General features: G+C 34.8%; 1 long non-coding RNA gene across 5 annotated transcripts; it reads right to left on the reverse strand.

Annotated features, from left to right (window-relative positions):
* Positions 1-3,029: 3,029 nt before the first annotated feature.
* Positions 3,030-20,330, reverse strand: LOC111006545 (uncharacterized). Of its 5 annotated transcripts, none has more exons than XR_015790102.1 (12): positions 19,777-20,330; positions 19,537-19,660; positions 19,333-19,391; positions 18,597-18,682; positions 14,569-14,653; positions 14,280-14,333; positions 14,073-14,207; positions 13,841-13,917; positions 5,137-5,190; positions 4,998-5,066; positions 4,699-4,776; positions 3,030-3,260 (listed from the first exon to the last, which is right to left on the reverse strand). It is a non-coding gene; the product is annotated as an uncharacterized LOC111006545 (long non-coding RNA). The 5 variants fall into 5 exon arrangements; XR_015790101.1 differs by having other exon boundaries at positions 18,597-18,639; positions 19,333-19,461; XR_015790100.1 differs by having other exon boundaries at positions 14,294-14,333; positions 19,333-19,461.
* Positions 20,331-20,981: the final 651 nt, after the last annotated feature.

Below are 20,981 nucleotides of genomic sequence, written 5' to 3' on the forward strand. Positions count from 1 at the left end.
AAATTAGTTTAAGAGAACCCAGTAAACCAGCAATCAACAAACCAATCACAAATGTAGAGACAGAGAGGAGATAGGTATTAGAACAATAAATGGAGAAAAAAATATTCATATAATTCTCATCTAAAACAAAAAAATACATATACAAGCCTTGAATAATAGTCATAACCAAATAAGAAACCGTTCTAACAAAAATAGATCCTCCTAATCAAATAACATTTAAACACAAATCTTCAGATAATACACAAATAGGAGCGGAACGAGGGAGGGATAGAGGGAGAGTGAGAGAGAGGTAGAAAGGGATGGTGCTGGGGAGAGAAAGTGAGGAAAAAAGAGAGGGATGGAGGCCGCCGAGAAAGAGAGAGACGAGATAGGGAAGAGGGAGGAACAAAACACATATATCAAAAACACTCAACTACAAAGAAGAAGCAGCAACAAGAAGCTAGAAGACTGTAGCTATATGAAGACCTTTCACACTCGCTATATAAGACCTTTCGCAACAAATGAAGAATAACAAAAACAAAATTTTCATTTACATAACAAAATTTTCTTAATAGGTATTTAAACTTTCATGTTTACTTGGGTTTTGTGATATAGATATTTCTAATAAATTCTGAATTTTTAAAAGCAAAATACTTAACTCCATTGAAGAACAGTCATATCCTCACAACAAGTTAAATGTTTGATAACTAAGAAAACTTATGTTATGTAAATGAATATATACTTAAATTAGTTCATCATTCGAAAAACTTTCCTTTATTCATTTACTATGTCTTCAAATTAACCGAGATTGATAAGCTAAAAATTCACCTCAGCCATCAATAGGATTATTTAGTCCCTATAATAATGTTGAAAGTAAAAGGGTTAATGACAAAAACCAAAAATATTTTTCTTCAAAATTCATGGCTGAAACTGAAACAAAAGTTTTGAAAGCTGGTTAGATTATAAAGAAATAAGCATGAATTTTTAATATTCAAAGTCGTATATGATTAAAAAAGTATATAAAAATACAATTTAACTTTCAAACTTCTTCTTCTTTTTTTTTAAATAATGCTTTTGAAAAGTATTTTCACTTTCAAACCTAAGGCAATATTCAAACAACAAACAACACGAAAGGGTAAGAGTAATAAAAATAAAATAACGAGAAGCGATAAATATTGACTCATTCTCTAACTATGTATTATATGGATGGTATTGGGCCCAATCCCTACAGGTACCCGACCTGATCAAATCGGAGGATCCCTAGTTTGACTGGGTATTGGTTCAAACCAGAGACTTTAATCAAAGATGGATCTCACGGCTTAAAATAGAGACACAATATCGACAAAGAGACCATAGAAACAGCCAGAACACGAGAGAAAGACAACAACAAACAAAACATGAACCCACAAACCTAAACAACGGAATTTTAACAAACATAACCACAAACATTCTCAAAAAAATTTCTCACTACAAGCTTCCACAGTTACTTTTACTAAGTGAGGGAGGGACAGGAAATGGAAACTAAGTGCTTCCTCCCCTCACACATTTTAACACAATAACATATTTTGCCAACAAAACAACGTCAAACTCCAACAATCTAGTTACCCTCCACATTAACAAAAACAGCTAGCAAGAACTAGGAAAATAAATGGAGGATAGTATTCTTTGTCCAAAACTAAAGAAGCTAACAACTAATATTATTTGCAAGGAGAGAGGAGAAAAAGGGAGGGAAAAGGGGGAGATATCCATGCTAAGGATAAAACAAAGATAAAAATGTCATGATAATATAATGACTATAAGCATTAAATCAAGTTTAGGCGTTTAGCCAAAAGTTGACGGGGAAAGAATTGATAATAATCTACAGATAAGTAACAATTTCATATAAATTAGCAATCAACAAAGAACCCACTAAAACAAGCCATCAACAAGCCACCCACAAATGTAGAGACAGAGAGGAGATAGGTATTTGAACAATAAATGGGGAGAAAAATATTCATATAATTCTCATCTAAAACAAAAAATACAAATACAAGCCTTGAATAATAATCATAACCAAATAAAAAACCATTCTAACAAAACAAATCCTCCTAAGCAAATAACATTGAAACACAAATTCTCAGATAATACACAAATGCTTCAATCCCTCAGATAATACACAAATTGGAGTGGAAGGAGAGAGGAAGAGGGAGAGAGTGAGACTGAGAGAAAAGCAGAAAGGGACAGTGCTGGGGAGAGAAAGTGAGGAAAAAAGAGAGGGATGGACAGCAACGAGAAAGAGAGAGATGAAATAGGGAAGAGGGAGGAACAAAAGACATAACAAAAACACTCAACTATAAAGAAGAAGCGGGAACAAAAAGCTAGAAGACCTTTCACACCTCACTATATGAAGACCTCTACATCGCAACAAATGAAGAATAACAAAAACAGTCAACGTCTGTAAAGAAGCAAGAAAAATAATTGTAGCTATGGACTACATGAAGACCTTTCACACTCACTCTGTAGACTAGAAGCTGCAACCTTCCCCCCATCCCCTCATCCCCCCAAAAAATAATAATTTAAAAGACGGGTAGACAAAAGGAGTGAGAGAAAGAGGAGATAAGGAAGGGAAGAGAAAGAGAAAGGGAGGAAAAGTGGACTCAATAGCTTGGTTGCTATTGGAAGAGATTTTGGCAGGACACCTCGACATAGAGAAACCACTAAACAAGCAATCAACAAACAAACCAACCACAATTAAAGATAGAGACCGAGAGAGGAGATAGGTATTAGAACAATAAATGGAAAGAAAAATATTCATATCATTCTCATCTAGTACCTAATATACGAGCCTTGAGTAATAACCATAACCAACAAAGGGACAATTCTAACCAAAAATCCTCCCAAATAACATTTAAACACAGTACTCCAATTAACACTCGAATAACAGGAATGGAAGGAGGAGAGGTAGAGTGAGAGGCAGAAAGAGAGGGAGAGGGAAATAAAGATGGGAGCAAGGGGGATAGAGAAAGGGAGGAAAAAACTGAGAGAGGGAGGACAAGGAGATAGGGAAGGAATGAGGAAGCTTACTGGTATTCCATGCATATATATAAATTATGTAAAATTTCCATGTTTACCAAATCAATTAGAAGTTTGAGAGCTCACCAAAGTCCGCAAAGGGGCCCCAATTAATCGTGAAAAACCACTGATCTGAGTAATTGAAGGAAATAGATCTTTGTGCCAAAGTATTATCACAGTCATAAGAACATAATCTTTCATGTTCCATGTTGTCCTTAGAAGTTGCATTCCTGAAAGAATAAGATGGAAATCATTAACATGCAGGAGTATGTGTTGCTTTAAAAATAATGGCTAGTTTGCTATGGATTTTCGTTGTCATTTATCTATTTTTGCCACTACGCTTTTGGGTTTCTTTATTAGTAAGAAACTGAGAAAACCCCTCCACAGTCAGTTCGTTAAACTCGATATACTCCAATTAGAAAAGAGAGTTTGATTAAATTGTGAAATAGTGATTATGCTCGAAAAAAAAATAATCATGTTTTGAAATAGGTAAGAAAAGATAATACTCAAAGCAAAAGTAATCATATAAACAATCATTATAAGAATTAAAAATCACAAATTACAATGCTTCAGAAGTAATATGGAATTGTATGGAAATAATTATACAAAAATATAAAACTAGTACAATGACTCTTTTAAGTTTATAAAAATTATTTTCCTTCTTGAATCGATGTTTGAAGAAATGGAACAAAAAAAAAGTGAAACATGCTTTCGACTCAGCAAATACTACTACTCCTAGAAAAGAAATGAAACATACTTTTCAAAAATGCATATGAGACTATTATAAAAGAGAGTTTGATTAAATTGTGTAATAGAAATCATACTCAAAACAAAACAAAAAATCATATTTTGAAATAGGAAAGAAAAAGATAACACTCAAAGCCAAAATAATCAGATAAGCAAACATTATAGGCAATTAAAAATAAAAAATACCATGCTTTCGAAGTAATATGAAATTGTATGGAAATAATATAGAAAAATAGAAAACTAATACAATGACGCTTTTAATTTCATAAAGTTATTTTTCCTTCTTTAATCAATGTTTTAAGAAATGAAAAAAAAGAAACATACTTTCAATACAGCTAATACTCCTATTCCTAGTGTCTCTGACAAGAAAGTTGGTTTCGAAAACGTAAATGCGATAAGAACAGTGTAATGCAAAAACTTTTTTTTCTTGGTAAAGGGCAAAAAAAAGTAACTTCAACACCTAAGTCAGTGCCAAACCTCTTGATAATATAATTGGAAAAGGCATCCAGGTAACATTTGCCAATCCTAGAAACAGTGGAGAAAGAAGAAGGAATGACATGATGGAATTCAAGGTAAAGTTGGTTCCCCAATCAAACAAAATTTAGAAAGAGAACTCATGGAAGGGTTGGATACTGATCCATATTTGCCTAATTGGCTCCTAGATATTTTGCAATTTTAATAAGATCTCGGCATGCCTTAAACACTAGGTTTTTTGTTCTTCCACCATCACATATCTGCCAGGAAAACAAAACTAATGATAAATTTTATGGCAAGAATTTAGAAATGTCATTAGTGGATGTGACTAGAAAAATAGCATACAAAGTGGATTTAAAAAATAAGCACAACGACTCTTTTAAATGACCGTTTTAAGTTTATAACATTATTAATCAATATTTGAAGAAAATAAAGCTAAGGATATACCATTCAACTCACTGCCAATACTCCTAGCATCTTTCATATCACTGTCATTGTCAAAGCAGTGCAGAATTCCCACGATAGCTGAGTTAGAAAAACATAAATGCAATAAGAACAGAGAGTATATCAAACTTTTTTTCTCTCGAGGTAGGAGCAAAAAGTAACTCCGATACCTGAGTTAGTGCCACACCACCTTATAATAAAGTTTGCAGGCAATGAAAACGATAAAAGAATACAGCAAACTAGGAAGAGTTGCATACTAATCCATATTTGCAATTCTAAGAAGCCCACAAACTACAACAGACCTTGAACAAAATATTCTTGTTCCCTGAACACGAAGCACCGGTAGGGTTGTTTATTCAACCATCATCCATCTGAAACACAATGTCAAACGCTGAGATGCATCATATAAAACTAAACTAATGGTAAATTTGAAAAAATAACCTCGTTCCCCGAACACAGTGCACCAGTAGGTTCATTTATTCAACCATCATCCATCTGAAACACAATGTTAAAAGCTAAGACGTATCATATAAAACTTACTAATGGTAAATTTGATTGCAAGAATGTATAAATCCCATTCTGTCGACATGGAAAATAAAAATTGAACTTTCAAAAAAAATTAGTGTAGGAAATAAAGTGAAAAAGGAAATTTTCTGGTCAATTAATTTTCCTAAACTCACCTCAAATCTACAACTCCAAAAACCATTTTAAAAATCACTGAGAAAAAATATTTGAAAGTACAATAAATTTAGAAAACAAGTTTTATTTTCAAAAATTGCTTTTCAAAAATCTTATAACAAAAAGGAGTAAGAGGAAAAATTCTTCAAAGGAACAGTTTAAGAAATGGACAAAATTTCAAAGGGAAAAAAGAGGCTGGAATGGCAAATTTAAGAGAGCGAAATAAAAATTTTGGAGAAAATATGTTTTGAGGGATGGAAAAAAATTCCAACGGCCACCGTCAATATCCCAACAACATGCAAAACAGAAAGCTCATAACATTATCTTTTTACCTCAGACGAAAATAATTAACCAAACGGAAGCAAATGCTACCTTGACTGGTTAGTAGCTTCGAAGCAAAAAATGAATACATAAATATCCCTTGTATTTATCCAATACAAATAAGACTCTAACCACACTTCCATTGGTAAATAAATTAGGAAGGAAGAAAAAAGTGCATCAGCTATTATTTCTTTTTATATCCGTGAGTGTCTGGGCCCAGCTTACACGCACCTCGACTAATCTCACGGGTCATCCACCTGACAGTGCATCTGCTATTATGAATATTGAGACATTGAAGAATATTGAAATCGAAACATATCTAATGGAAATATATCTTAGACACTATTTGAAGCATGAAAGAAAACACAAATTTGGGATAAGAAAAAAGTGTATTTGCTTATGCTATAAGAATACTAGGGAGATGATGAACATGGAAACTGAAACATACCAAAGAAAAATATACTTGTTGACGGGACAATGTAAGTAGGTTTTTACATGGATTCTGGTTTGCCTTTGAATGTTTCCAAAACATCTCTTATAGGCCTTAATACCAACCTAGTAGAGCAGTCTCCTTGGGCTAAAGAGGATCGGGTGTAAAGTGGAATCCTTCCTTTTAACTATTTGGAATTTCACCTCACTAGTAATAAAAGATTTCGGCCTCCTTCCCAAATGAGGAAGGTTAACCCTTGCGTAAGCAATTCTTAATTGTATTTCCCATCTAATTTTTCTCCCTGACAAAAGCCCCAGCTGAAGTGAAAGTGAACAAAATGATGCAAAATTTTATAACTAAGAAAAAGGTGAACAAACCCCGAAAATTAGGCAATAATTCATAATTCGATGACAAAACCGCGTCCAACCCAATGACACGAACTTCAAAAGGGTTTGAAGACAATGACCTCCAAATCTTTAAACCCTATAATAGATCCACTCTCTAGGAAATTCATACTATTTGGTTAAAGACAAATTTTCCATGGGTTAAATATTCCTAATGTAACCTATATGTGGATCTCAAATTGGGTGGATTTTTCTATGAATTGAAGATCATCTCCCGCTAATCTTCATACCCCACAAAAAATCCATCCAATAAGAGATCAACCTAGGGGTTACATTAGAAATCTTTAAGACAGAAATTTTAAGTCTCTCCAAAAAGTATAGATTTTGTAAAAAGAATTGAAGATTATCCCCCATTAACCTTCAAACTCTAGAAAGTCCACTCAATTAGTAGAAAGTTCACTCATTTAGTTGACAAACCCCTAAATATTAGGCGATAAATCATAAACGATGGCAAAACTACGTCCAACCCAATGACACGAACTTTCTAAGGAATTGAAAACTATAACCCACGGATCTTTAAACCCCATAAAAGATTCGCTCGCTAGGAAATTCAAACTATTTGGTTTAAGACAAATTTTCCATGGGTTGAAGATTCCTAATGTAACCTAGAGGTGGATCTCAAATTGGGTGGATTTTTTCTATGAATTGAAGATCATCTTCCGCTAATCTTCATACCCTACAAAAAATCCATTCAATATGAGATCAACCTAGGGGTTACGTTAGAAATCTTTAAGACACTAAAAATTTGACTCTCTCCAAAAAGTATGGATTCCATAAAGAGAATTGAAGATTATCTCCCACTCACCTTCAAACTCTAGAAAGTTCACTCATTTAGTTGACAAACCCCTAAATATTAGGCGATAAATCATAAACGATGGCAAAACTACGTCCAACCCAATGACACGAACTTCCTAAGGAATTGAAAACTATAACCCACGGATCTTTAAACCCCATAAAAGATCCGCTCGCTAGGAAATTCAAACTATTTGGTTTAAGACAAATTTTCCATGGGTTGAAGATTCCTAATGTAACCTAGAGGTGGATCTCAAATTGGGTGGATTTTTTCTATGAATTGAAGATCATCTTCCGCTAATCTTCATACCCTACAAAAAATCCATTCAATATGAGATCAACCTAGGGGTTACGTTAGAAATCTTTAAGACACTAAAAATTTGACTCTCTCCAAAAAGTATGGACTCCATAAAGAGAATTGAAGATTATCTCCCACTAACCTTCAAACTCTAGAAAGTTCACTGATGTAGTGTTTTAGTTGTTATTTTAAGGTTTTCCTTTAAGATCTAGCTTTCAAGCTTTGTTCTTTAGTTAGTTGTTAGTTACTACACAGTAACTAGTTTTTACCGTGTTATGAGTTGTTAGCCAAACTCTATAAATAGAGGCTGATCTCTTAATAAAAGATATCTTTCAATCTCTTCAAGAAACCATTGTGTTTGTGTACATCAAGTTGGTATCAGAGCACCCAAATTTCTGGGCACCAAATGGTAGGAAAGAAGTTGATCACCGGTGACTCTTCCCTCATCAACAAAGAAATTGAGCAGCCCTCCATTCTCTCGCCACGATCGTCAACCGAACGCTTGCTGTCGGTTGATTGAAGGGGAGGTGAAGGCCATTCAACAGGATGTTGGCGAGATTAAACACATCTTGGAGATTATACATGAGAAACTTGAAGCTTTAAGTGTGGAATGATCCCCGGTCCGACGCACCACAGGACAACAAGAAAGATTGGATCAAGAAGTACAGAGGGGGGATCGAAGAAATTTATTTCAGCAAGAACGGCAAGCAGATCCACTAAGAAGACCACAAACAATCCGTTTGGGTCCAAGAAACCTCCAAGAACCACGACATTTCAATCAAGAACTGAACCAGAATCCTTTGTTTCAGCGGCAGAATGAGTTCAATGCGGATTCTTCCAGCGAGGAGGAGGAAGAACTACTTGCCTTTGAAGGTGACAGGTTTGGTAGATATCCTAACCCACATAGAAACCAAGATAGTAATGAATACAAGATGAAAATTGATCTACCTACCTTTAATGGTAAAATGGATATTGAAGGGTTTCTTGATTGGGTAAAGAATGTCGAAAATTTTTTTGGTTACATGGGAACACTTGAACATAAGAAGGTAAGACTTGTAGCGTTAAAACTCAAAGGAGGAGCTTCGGCGTGGTGGGATCAGCTGGAAATCAATAGACATCGTTATGGTAAAAAACCCATTCGAAGTTGGGAACGCATGAAGAAATTCATGCGGGAACGCTTCCTTCCTGTTAATTTTGAACAAATTTTATATAATCAGTATCAAAATTGTAGACAGGGATCCCGATCTATTGCTGACTATTCTGAAGAATTTCACCGCTTGGGAGCTCGAACAAATCTATTGGAAGGACAACAACATCTTGTGGCAAGATTCATTGGGGGATTACGCTCGGATATTAAAGAACAGATCGCCCTCCAACCAATAGGTTATTTAAATGAGGTCATCTCTACGGCCACAACAATTGAGGAACAAGTTGGAAATCGATTCAAAAAACAGTACACCCGAAGGACCAATTGGGAACAAGGTGGAACCTCCAAGAAGCCTACTTCGACGAGTGACAACATTTCCTCTCCCAACCGTACCATTCCTACGACAAAAGGTAAAACTCTGGACACTGATTTAGTCAAATCTAACCACACTGATTTGGTGACAGGAAAGAAACAGGGCAATATATACCATCGCCCTACATTAGGGAAATGTTTTAGGTGTGGACAAACCGGTCATTTATCCAATGAATGTCCGCACCGTAAGATAATCAATATGGTCGAAGAGGATGTCCTACAAGAGGACAGCAGTGAGGAAATTGTTGATGATATTGATTATACGGTACCAGACGAAGGTGATATCGTTTCATGTGTTCTTCAACGAGTGCTGTTAACTCCTAAGTCCGATATTGCTTATCAACGACATGCTCTCTTTCGGACTAGGTGTACTATCAATGGCAAAATCTGTAATGTCATAATTGACAGTGGTAGCACTGAAAATATCATTGCTAGCAAGTTGGTTACCGCATTAAACTTGCCTCTATCACCTCACCCCGCTCCATATAAAGTTTCTTGGATTAAAAAAGGGGGCGAGGTACAAGTGACTCAAACGTGTGCGGTAGCTTTGTCCATTGGTGCTACCTATAAGGATCAAATTATATGTGATGTTCTCGACATAGATGTATGTCATGTGCTATTAGGACGTCCGTGGCAATATGATACTCAGGCTTTACATAAAGGGAGAGACAATACTTATGAATTTCAGTGGATGGGGAAAAAGGTGGTTCTCCTCCCTGTTAACACATCTAAATCTATCCCTCTAAAGGATAGTGATAAAGGAAAGGGGAGTTTATTCCTATTACATCAGCCAAGCAATTATTAATCTATCCTAAAGAACCTATCCTGGGATTGATAATAAAAGACTTCGCTACTCATACGTATGGTCCTATTTGTTCCTTTATAGTGCAGAAACTATTAAATGAGTTTCCCACTATTATGGAGCCACCACCCGGATTACCTCCCCTTCGGGACATTCAACATCATATCGATTTTTTCCCCGGAGCAACGCTCCCTAATTTAGCGCATTACCGCATGAGCCCATCGGAGTATAAGATACTACACGATCAAGTACACGAGTTGCTTAAAAAAGGGCATATAAAACCAAGCCTTAGCCCTTGTGCAGTCCCCGCCCTCCTTACCCCTAAAAAGGATGGTTCTTGGCGTATGTGCGTTGACAGTCGGGCAATAAACAAGATTACTATAAAATACCGGTTTCCTATTCCACGGATCAATGATCTATTGGACCAATTGGGTGGCGCTACAATTTTTTCTAAGATAGATCTTAAGAGTGGATACCACCAGATTCGCATTCGACCCGGGGATGAGTGGAAGACAGCTTTCAAAACAAACGAAGGTTTATTTGAATGGCTTGTGATGCCATTTGGATTATCAAATGCCCCAAGCACTTTCATGCGGCTCATGAACCAGGTATTACTCCCGTTCATTAACAAATTTATTGTTGTTTACTTTGATGACATCCTAGTGTATAGCCAAACTATGTCTCACCATATGGACCACCTTAGATCACTATTTTCTGCTCTTGCATCCAATAAATTGATCATAAACTTTAAAAAATGTCTTTTTGTAGCAAATGAAATTTCTTTCCTTGGCTTCATAATAGGACACAATCACGTAAAAATGGATCCCTCTAAAGTACAATCTATTTCCGAATGGGAGGAACCTAAAAACCGTGAAAGACGTACAGTGTTTTTTGGGACTTGCATCATTTTATACGAAATTTATTAGGAATTTTAGTTCTATTGTTTCCCCTCTGACAAATTGTTTAAAAAAGGGCAAATTCTCATGGGATACTCCACAAACTGAGAGCTTTCAACTTATAAAGAAAAAACTATGTCAAAGTCCAGTCCTTGCCCTCCCAAACTTTGACCTTCCTTTTGAAGTAGCTGTAGATGCCTCTGGGGTAGGAATAGGAACAGTGTTATCCCAAAATAACCATCCGCTAAAATACTTTAGTGAGAAACTTGGCCCGTCTCCCCAAAAATGGAACACATATGAACAAGAACTTTATGCTTTAGTTCGAGCATTGAAACAATGGGAGCATTACCTCTTAAGTAAGGAATTTGTTTTATTCACGGATCACTTCTCATTAAAATTTTTACACACTCAAAAAACCATTAGCCGCATGCATGCCCGTTGGTTGTCTTTTTTACAAAGGTTCGAGTTTGTTATCAAGCACAAGGCCGGACATACTAATAAGGCTGCTGATGCTCTAAGCCGGAAACATAGTCTTTTAACACTCCTTAAAGGAGAGATTATTGCATTTGATTACTTACCTGATCTCTATGAGAAAGACCAAGATTTCCAAGATATTTGGCATAAATGCATTAACCACTTGGCTATCGAAGATTTTCATATTGTGGAGGGATATCTCTTTAAAGGGAACACCTTTTGTGTCCCTCATACATCGCTTCGGGAAGCAATTCTACATGACGCTCATGCTGGAGGTCTCGCCAGACACCTAGGCCGTGATAAGACACTAGACATCATAACAACACGATTTTATTGGCCTCACATTCGAAAGGATGTGGCCAATTATGTTAAGAATTGCTTCACATGCCAATCATATAAGGGCACTACACAAAACACCGGTCTTTACACACCGTTACCTATACCAGAAAGTATCTGGGAAGATCTGTCAATGGATTTTATATTCGGACTTCCCCGAACACAACGAGGCTATGATTCGGTAATGGTGGTGGTGGACCGCTTTAGCAAAATGGCACACTTTGTGGCCTGCAAGAAAACATCAGATGCGGTAGCTATTGCTACCCTATTCTTTAAAGACATCGTACGGCTTCATGGTATTCCAAAATCAATAGTCTCGGATCGGGACGTTAAGTTTTTAAGCCACTTTTGGCGTACACTATGGAAAAAGTTTGATACATCCTTAAAATTCAGTACAACAAGCCATTCTCAGACAGATGGACAAACGGAAGTCACAAACCGGTCATTAGGCAACCTCATTCGGTGCATAAGTGGGGACCATCCTAAACAATGGGATATTTCTTTGGCTCAAGCCGAGTTCGCGTATAACCACATGAAGAATAGAACAACAGGGAAGTCCCCATTCGAGATTGTATATACTAAGCTTCCTAGGCTAACTTTAGATCTCACTAATCTGCCTACATCTGTTGATCTCAGTTTGGAGGCTGAAGAAACGGCTGACCGAATAATAGAGCTCCATCAGGAGGTTCGCAACCACATTGCCAGGACAACTGCCAAGTATAAAGAAGCAGCGGATAAAAAGAGGCGGCCAAAGGAATTTCAAGTCGGAGATTTGGTGATGATACACTTAAGGAAGAGTAGATTTCCTACGGGTACTTATGCTAAATTGAAGAAAAAAAAGCTCGGCCCTTTTCAAGTGCTTAAACGGTTCGGCCCTAATGCATACAAAATCCAGCTCCCAGCGACTTATAATGTCAGCCATGTTTTCAATGTGGATACCATCCGCCAGATTCTTTCGTCATCACATCTTAACTCGAGGACGAGTTCTTTTTGGGGTTGGGGAAAATTGATGTAGTGTTTTAGTTGTTATTTTAAGGTTTTCCTTTAAGATCTAGCTTTCAAGCTTTGTTCTTTAGTTAGTTGTTAGTTACTACACAGTAACTAGTTTTTACCGTGTTATGAGTTGTTAGCCAAACTCTATAAATAGAGGCTGAAGATATCTTTCAATCACTTCAAGAAACCATTGTGTTTGTGTACATCATTCACTCATTTAGATGACAAACCCCTAAAGATTAGGCGATAAATCATAATTCGATGGCAAAACCATGTCCAACCCAATGACACAAACTTCATAATGAATTGAGGACTATAACCCACGAATCTTTAAACCCCATAAAAGATCCACTCTCTAGGAATTTCAAACTATTTGGTTTAAGACAAATTTTCCATGGGTTGAAGATTCCTACTGTGACCAAGAGGTGGATCTTAAATTGGGTGGATTTTTTTCTATGAATTGAAGATCATCTCCTGCTAATCTTCATACCCTACAAAGAATCCATTCAATATGAGACCAAACTAGGGGTTACGTACAATGACTCTTCTAAAATACCATGCTGCAGAAGTAATATAAAATTGTATGGAAATAATTGTACAAAAATAGAAAACTAGTACAATTACTCTTCTAAGTTTATAAAATTACTTTCCTTCTTCAATCGACGTTTGAAGAAATGGAAAAAAATGAAGCATACTTTCAACTTAGCCAATACTACTACTCCTAGAAAAGAAATGAAACTTACTTTTCAACAATGCATATGAGACTATTATAAAAGAGAGTTTGATTAAATTGTATAATAGTAATTATATTCGAAACAAAACAAAAAAATCATATTTTGAAATACGAAAGAAAAAGATAATACTCAAAGCCAAAATAATCATATAAACAAACATTATAGGCAATTAAAAATAAAAAAAATACCATGCTTCAGAAGTAATATGAAATTGTATGGAAATTATTGTAGAAAAATAGAAAACTAGTATAATGACACTTTTAATTTCATAAAGTTATTTTCCTTCTTTAATCAATGTTTAAAGAAATGAAAAATACTCCTACTCCTAGTATCTCCCACCAGCAAGTTGGATTGGAAAACGTAGATGCGATGAGAATAGAGTAAATGCAAAAACTTTTTTAAAACGTCCCTTTTAAGTTTATAACATTCTTTAACAAATATTTGAAGAAAATAAAGCTAAGGATATACCCTTAAGCTCACTGCCAATATTCCTAGCATTTTTAGCTCACTTTCATTCTCAAAGCAGTGCAGAATTCCCCAGCAATCTGAGTTCAAACAACATAAATGCAATAAAAACAGAGAGTATAAAAACTTTTTTTCTCTGGAGGAAGGGGCAAAAAGTAACTTCGATACCTTATAATAAAATTCGCATGCAATGAAAACGATAAAATAATACAGCGAACTGGGAAGAGTTACATACTGATCCATTTGCCTAATTGACTCCCAATTATTTGCAATTTTAAGAAGCCCTCAAACTGCAACAGATCTCGAACATAATAATCTTGTTCCCCGAACATGAAGCACCAGTACGTTTGTTTATTCAACCATCATCCATCTGAAACACAATGTTAAAAGTTAAGACGTATCATATAAAACTAAACTAATGGTAAATTAGAAAAGAAATAACTTCGTTCCCCGAACATGAAGCACCGGCAAGTTCATTTATTCAACCATCATCCATCTGAAACACAACGTTAAAAGCTAAGACGTATCATATAAAACTAAACAAATAGTAAATCTGATTGCGAGAATGTAAAAATCTCATTTTGTCGACATGAAAAATAAAAATTAAAAAATAAAAAAGAATCTCCAAACACTCTTATATAAAACAAAAAGCTACTGGAAACAACCACTTCTAATTGCAGAAAAAGATCACAACCCAGTGCCACCAATGATAATGCTATAATAGAAAATACCCTTCTTCCTAAATATGTCCGTCTATGGGCTTTTGAACCTTCAATTGTAGAAATACTTGTAGGAGGTCAACAGAACTTTCTAGACCTGCACAAGAGAAGTTAATTCCTAATTAGGCTCATCCATGCCTATTCTACTAGATCGCCAACAACAATAATGCTCTGATGGAAAATATCTTTTCCTCCAAAATATGTTCATCCATGGGCTTTTGAACCCCCACAAGTTTTGGGAAAAAATAAGAGTGAAAAATTTTAGGGAAAGAGAGGTAAAAATGTTAATAGAGAGAAGAAAGGCTGAGACAGAGAAAAAAAAGTTAGAAAGATGGAGAGGATTAAAAAACAAAACTTTTGTAGAAAAATCATAGTTCTTAAAATATTTTTTAAATTGTAAGTATATTCATTAAAAAAAAGGAATTGGAAAGTTTGAGGAAATGAATTCAAAAAGAAAAGATGTTAGGAGATTGACAAATAAAGGAAAATTTTAACTTTCAAAAAAATTAACGTACGCAATAAGGTGAAATAGGAAAATTTCCGGTCAATTAATTTTCCTAAACTCACCTCACATCTACTATTCCAAAAATCATTTTGAAAATCGCTTTCAAATGTCAGAGATAAAAAATACTTGAAAGTACAATAAATTTAGAAATCAAGTATTATTTTCGAAAATTACTTTTCAAAATCTGAAGAGGAAAAATTCTTCAAGAGAACAGTTTAAGAAATGGACAAAATTTTAAAGGGAGAAAAGAGGCTGGAATGGTAAATTTAAGAGAGTGAAATAAAAATTTTGCAGAAAAAATGTTTTGAGGAATGGGCAAAAATTCCAACGGACACCATCAATATCCCAACAACCTGGAAAAGAGAAAATTGAAAACAGACGAAAAGATTTAACCAAATGAATAACATGCTACCTTGACTGAGTAACTTCGAAGTAGAAAATAAATATATAAATATCCCTCATATTTATCATATACAAATAAGACTGTAACTAAACTTCAATTGGTAAATAAATTTGGAAGGAAGAAAAAAAGTGCATCTGCTCATATGAATTTCAAGACATTGAAGAATATTGAAATGGACAAAATTTGAAACATAAGAGAGAACAGAGATTTGGGATAAGAAAAAAGTGCATTTGCTCATACGAATACAAGGGAGATGACGAACAAGGAAACTGAAACATACTAAAGGAAAGTATACTTGTTGACATGACAATGTAAGTAGGTTTTTGCATAGGTTCTGGTCTATTTTTGAATGTTTCCGAAACATCTCTTATAGAGGAGTCTTCTTGGGCTCAACAGGATCGGGTGTAAAGTGGAATCCTTCCATTTTAACTACTTGGGATTGCGCCTTGGTGGTAATAAAAAATTTAGGCCTCCTCCCCAAAGGAGGAAGGTTAACCCTCGTGCAAGCGATTCTTAATTGTATCTCTCATATATTTTTTCTCCCTAACGAAAGCCCCAGTTGAAGTAACTCAACAGGTCAACAAAATGATGAGGAATTTTATAACTAAGAAACAGGTGAACAAACCACTCTCTAGGAAATTCATACTATTTGATTAAAGACAAATTTTACATGGGTTAAAAAATTCCTAATGTAACCTATAGGTAGATCTCAAATTGGGTGAATTTTTTATATGAATGGAAGATCATCTTCCGCTAATCTTCATACTCTACAAAAAATCCATTCGATATGAGATCATCCTAGGGGTTACATTAGAAATCTTTAACACATGGAAAGTTTAACTCTAAAAAAAAAAATATATATATATATATATATGGATTCCATAAAGAGAATGGAATATTATCTCCCACTAACCTTCAAATTCTAAAAAGTTCACTCAATTAGATGACAAACTCCCGAAGAAGATTAGGCAATAAATCTTAAACTGATGGCAAAACTGTGTCCAACCCAATGACATGAACTTCATAATGAATTGAAGACTTCATAATGAATTTAAGACTATAACCAACAAATCTTTAAACCCTATAAAAGATCCACTCTCAAGAAAATTCATACTATTCGATTAAAGACAAATTTTCCACGGGTTAAAGATTCCTAATGTAACCTAAAGGTGGATCTCAAATTGGGTGGATTTTTTCTATGAATTGAAGATCATCTTCCGCTAATCTTCATACCCTACAAAAAATTCATTCAATATGAGATCAAACTAGGGGTTACGTTAGAAATCTTTAAGACACGGAAAATTTGACTCTCTCCAAAAAGTATGAATTCCATAAAGAGAATTGAAGATTATCTCTCACTAAACCTTCAAACTCTAGAAAGTTCACTCATTTAGATGACAAACCCTAGAAGATTAGGCAATAAATCCTAAACCGATGGCGCAAAACTACGTCCAATCCAATGACACGAACTTCATAAGGAATTGAAGACTATAACCCACGGATCCTTAAACCCCATAAAATATCCGCTCTCTAGGAAATTCATACTATTTGGTTTAAGACAAATTTTTCATGGGTTGAAGATTCCTACTGTAACCTAGAGGTGGATCTCAAATTGGGTGGATTTTTTCTATGAATTGAAGATCATCTTCCGCTAATCTTCATACCCTACAAAAAATCCATTCAATATGAGATCAACCTAGGGGTTACATTAGAAATCTTTAAGAACCCATTAAGATTAGGCAATAAATCATAATCCGATGGCAAAACTACGTCCAACCCAATGAGTCAAACTTCATAAGGAATTGAAGACTATAACCCACTGATCTTTAAACCCCATAAAATATCCGCTCTCTAGGAAATTCATACTATTTGGTTTAAGACAAATTTTTCATGGGTTGAAGATTCCTACTGTAACCTAGAGGTGAATCTCAAATTGGCTGGATTTTTTCTATGAATTGAAGATCATCTTCCGCTAATCTTCATATCCTACAAAAAATTCATTCAATATGAGATCAACCTAGGGGTTACAATAGAAATCTTTAAGAACCCATTAAGATTAGGCAATAAATCATAATCCGATGGCAAAACTACGTCCAACCCAATGACACAAACTTCATAAGGAATTGAAGACTATAACCCACTGATCTTTAAACCCCATAAAATATCCGCTCTCTAGAAAATTCATACTATTTGGTTTAAGACAAATTTTTCATGGGTTTAAAATTCCTACTGTAACCTAAAGGTGAATCTCAAATGGGCTGGATTTTTTCTATGAATTGAAGATCATCTTCCGCTAATCTTCATACCCTTCATACCCTACGAAAAAATTGACCCTCTCCAAAAAGTATGGATTCTATAAAGAGAATTGAAGATTATCTACCACTAACCTCCAAACTCTAGAAAGCTCGCTCATTTAGATGACAAACCCCTAAAGATTAGGCAATAAATCTTAAAGCAATGGCAAAACCGTGTCCAACCCAATAACATGAACTTCATAAGGAATTGAAGTTCTAAAATAATGATTATCCCATTTCAAAAGAACGAAAAATTTCAATGTTCTAATCTCCAATAATATTTAACTACCATCATATCTAATTGTGAACAGCATCTTTTCATCGGGATAGAGCTGCAAAAAATGTAAAATAATCACTAATAATAAGATAGCTAAAGATGGAAGCTTTCTACCAAGTTTATCAACAGAATATAGATGAAATCAGAACACGAAAAATTAAGGTAGCTCCATAAGAAAGTTATACTACAAAAAAATATCAATATCAATGATGTCTTATAAACAGTATTTGGATCACCATTCAATTTTAAAAATTGGACATGGATCATTCTGATTGTTGCCCAAAGAAATATTCAAACTATATTAAATATTACCGTAGAGCAAGCATATTTCTATAACTGTTACAGAGTTGTTAAAACTACAAATGGAAATATTGAGAAAAAAAATGCACTTAAAGAATACAAGATACAGTGAACGGCACAACAAAGAAACATTTCATAGCCTTTTCAGTTATCCAGATTTTGTCTAAAATCCTAAGAGGCGGACAAATGCATACCCAAATATCTTAGACAAACAAGAGACATGTTTCAAATACAGGAGGAAACAGTACAAAAAGATAATACCTTTGTGGTAGATACTTTCCCTGGCAACTTTTCACGTTCTTTGCTACAGATTGGAAAAGCACACATTCCATAAAATTTTCAAAAACCTGTAGTGGCGTAAACAATCAACAGAGAGAGAAAAAAAGCTACAAAAAAATCTTAAATTACATGTTTAAGGACACCATAAAGATCCCCCTTTCCAACCAACCGGCAACCAGTGATGTATCCGTTAAAAACATCATAATTCAAACAAACACTTCTACAGTTCTATATTAACTTTTTCATATAACGCAACCATTTAAATTATTCAACAAATTACTTGAGTTGCATATTCCATTTAATATTCAATATCACTGCAGTTCATGATTTAATATCCCTCGAGATAGAGAACTTATCTTTGTCAACGTGATAATTCCTCGTAATCAGAAAAAAAAATAATAATAAATAAAGTTAGCAATAGGAAAATTGTTAATGAAGTATCCAAAGTTAAACTATCATCTAAACAAGCATTACATGCAACCAAGAAAACAGGTTAACCAATGAAATATCTTCTATTTTCGTGATTCGTGAACCCAAAAATGATTTCTATAGTATGTTGAAAAAACAGGATTTTATTTGTCTAACTTCTCACTATATTTCAATGCAATTAGTAGAGTTAACTTGGATTCAAGATTACTGATCCCGAAAAGTTGGGGAAAACAAGAAAAACAAAAATAATTAAAACAGAACAAAAAGGAAGCTGAAATTGAAAACAAACCAGCACAGCAGCAGCAAGTCCGAAGCATATTTTCCGAGATCTCGAGGCAGGAAGGATCACTGTCCACAACCAGAACACGAAAAAACTATTTCATGTGGCTTCGATCCAATGTCCACTCACAAAACCCATCTGTGGCACCCAACAATAATCATAATGCGGTTGCCTCAGAGAAAATAAGAGAATAATCTAAGTGGAGCAACATACCGATTGAGAAATCCATAATCTTCGGTCTTTCTTAACTGGATTCGATTATGGGTCCTCTCTCTGAATAACTGGACTGTTAAAGTGTTTTGTCGTGCTAGGTCACTGATATATCCTTCATCTCAATCTACCAAAATAAATAATAATAATAATAAATAGAAAAGACATCGCCATGGACATGCAACCCTAAAATCAAACAATAATCTGAATCCTCTCAACTTGAAATCAAAGACAGAAACAAACCAAGAGAACGATCCCAAAATCTTAATCATTCGTCAGAAGCCGTCGAGGTAGGATCGAACACTTCCACTACGTCGACATCTCATCGTGGGTGATCGAGGGTCTGTCTCAATTGGATCTAACGAAGAGAACGATTTAGGGACTTGGTGGGATCTAACCAAGAGAACGATTTAAAGTTCCGGCAGGATCTGATCGAATTAGGGTCTGTCTCATCGGAAAGTGATCAAATGAACAATTTAGGGTTCCGGCAGGATCTGATCAACCGGAGGATTTAGGGCTTCGAAGACAGAGACGATGGAACTGGAAGGTGAACAGAGAAAAATAACCGATTATTTAATCAAGTACAAAGAGAAGAATGAAGAATTTCATCGGGACTAGATCAAAAGAACAAATTAGGGTTCCGGCGGAATACAACCTAGAGGACGACGATTTAGGGTTTGAAAATAAGAGAGAAAAATGGGAGCGTCGAAGAGGAAATTTTGGGAAAATGAGTTGAAACGTTGTTCATCATCGGAGAAAAGTTCCGAAGGAGCAACGGAAACAAAATAGCGGGAAGTTCAAATGAGAAGTTGCGTGCTCAAAACGATATCTATCTTTATTATTAATAATAAAAATATTAATAAAATAACTGTAGAAGCCTGAAGTGGCCCATTTCTTTATTTTGCAAAGGGCCGTGGCCCATTTCGCTGCATACAGGAGCTCAAGCCGACCGATTACGATTAAATTATTATTATAAAAAAAAAAAAAAAAGAATTCCATTGGGACGGAGGAAGTTACCGTTGGAAAGAGTATAGACAACTAATTTACAGCTAATTCGTTAAATCGTTTTATTTCTTCCCCAATTTTCGGGATTTTTTCAGTTCTACTAACCAACCTTAATTAAAATTTTAAAAACAGACCAAATAGGGTGCCGCGACTATTATATTTTTTCTGTGAGGATTATTTTCTCTCTCTTCTCGTTAAGATTGTAATAAGAGTGTATTATTAAAAAAGAAAAATAATAATAATAATAAATTATTTCATTCTACCCAACCAACTTGATGAAACTTAAAAATTCAACATTAAAATTTGATTTGATTTGAAATTTATGAGTCACACGTCGATTTTGTATATATCAATTTAACTTAATTTCCAGATATCTTCTATAACTACCGTTAATAAGACAGAACAATAATTTTTAAAAAAATAATAAATAAAAAAGGATGAGT

The sequence above is a fragment of the Momordica charantia genome (genome assembly GCF_013281855.1).
Source record: "Momordica charantia cultivar OHB3-1 chromosome 4 unlocalized genomic scaffold, Mcharantia_2.0 BLBB01000004.1, whole genome shotgun sequence".
Taxonomy (NCBI): Eukaryota; Viridiplantae; Streptophyta; class Magnoliopsida; order Cucurbitales; family Cucurbitaceae; genus Momordica; species Momordica charantia.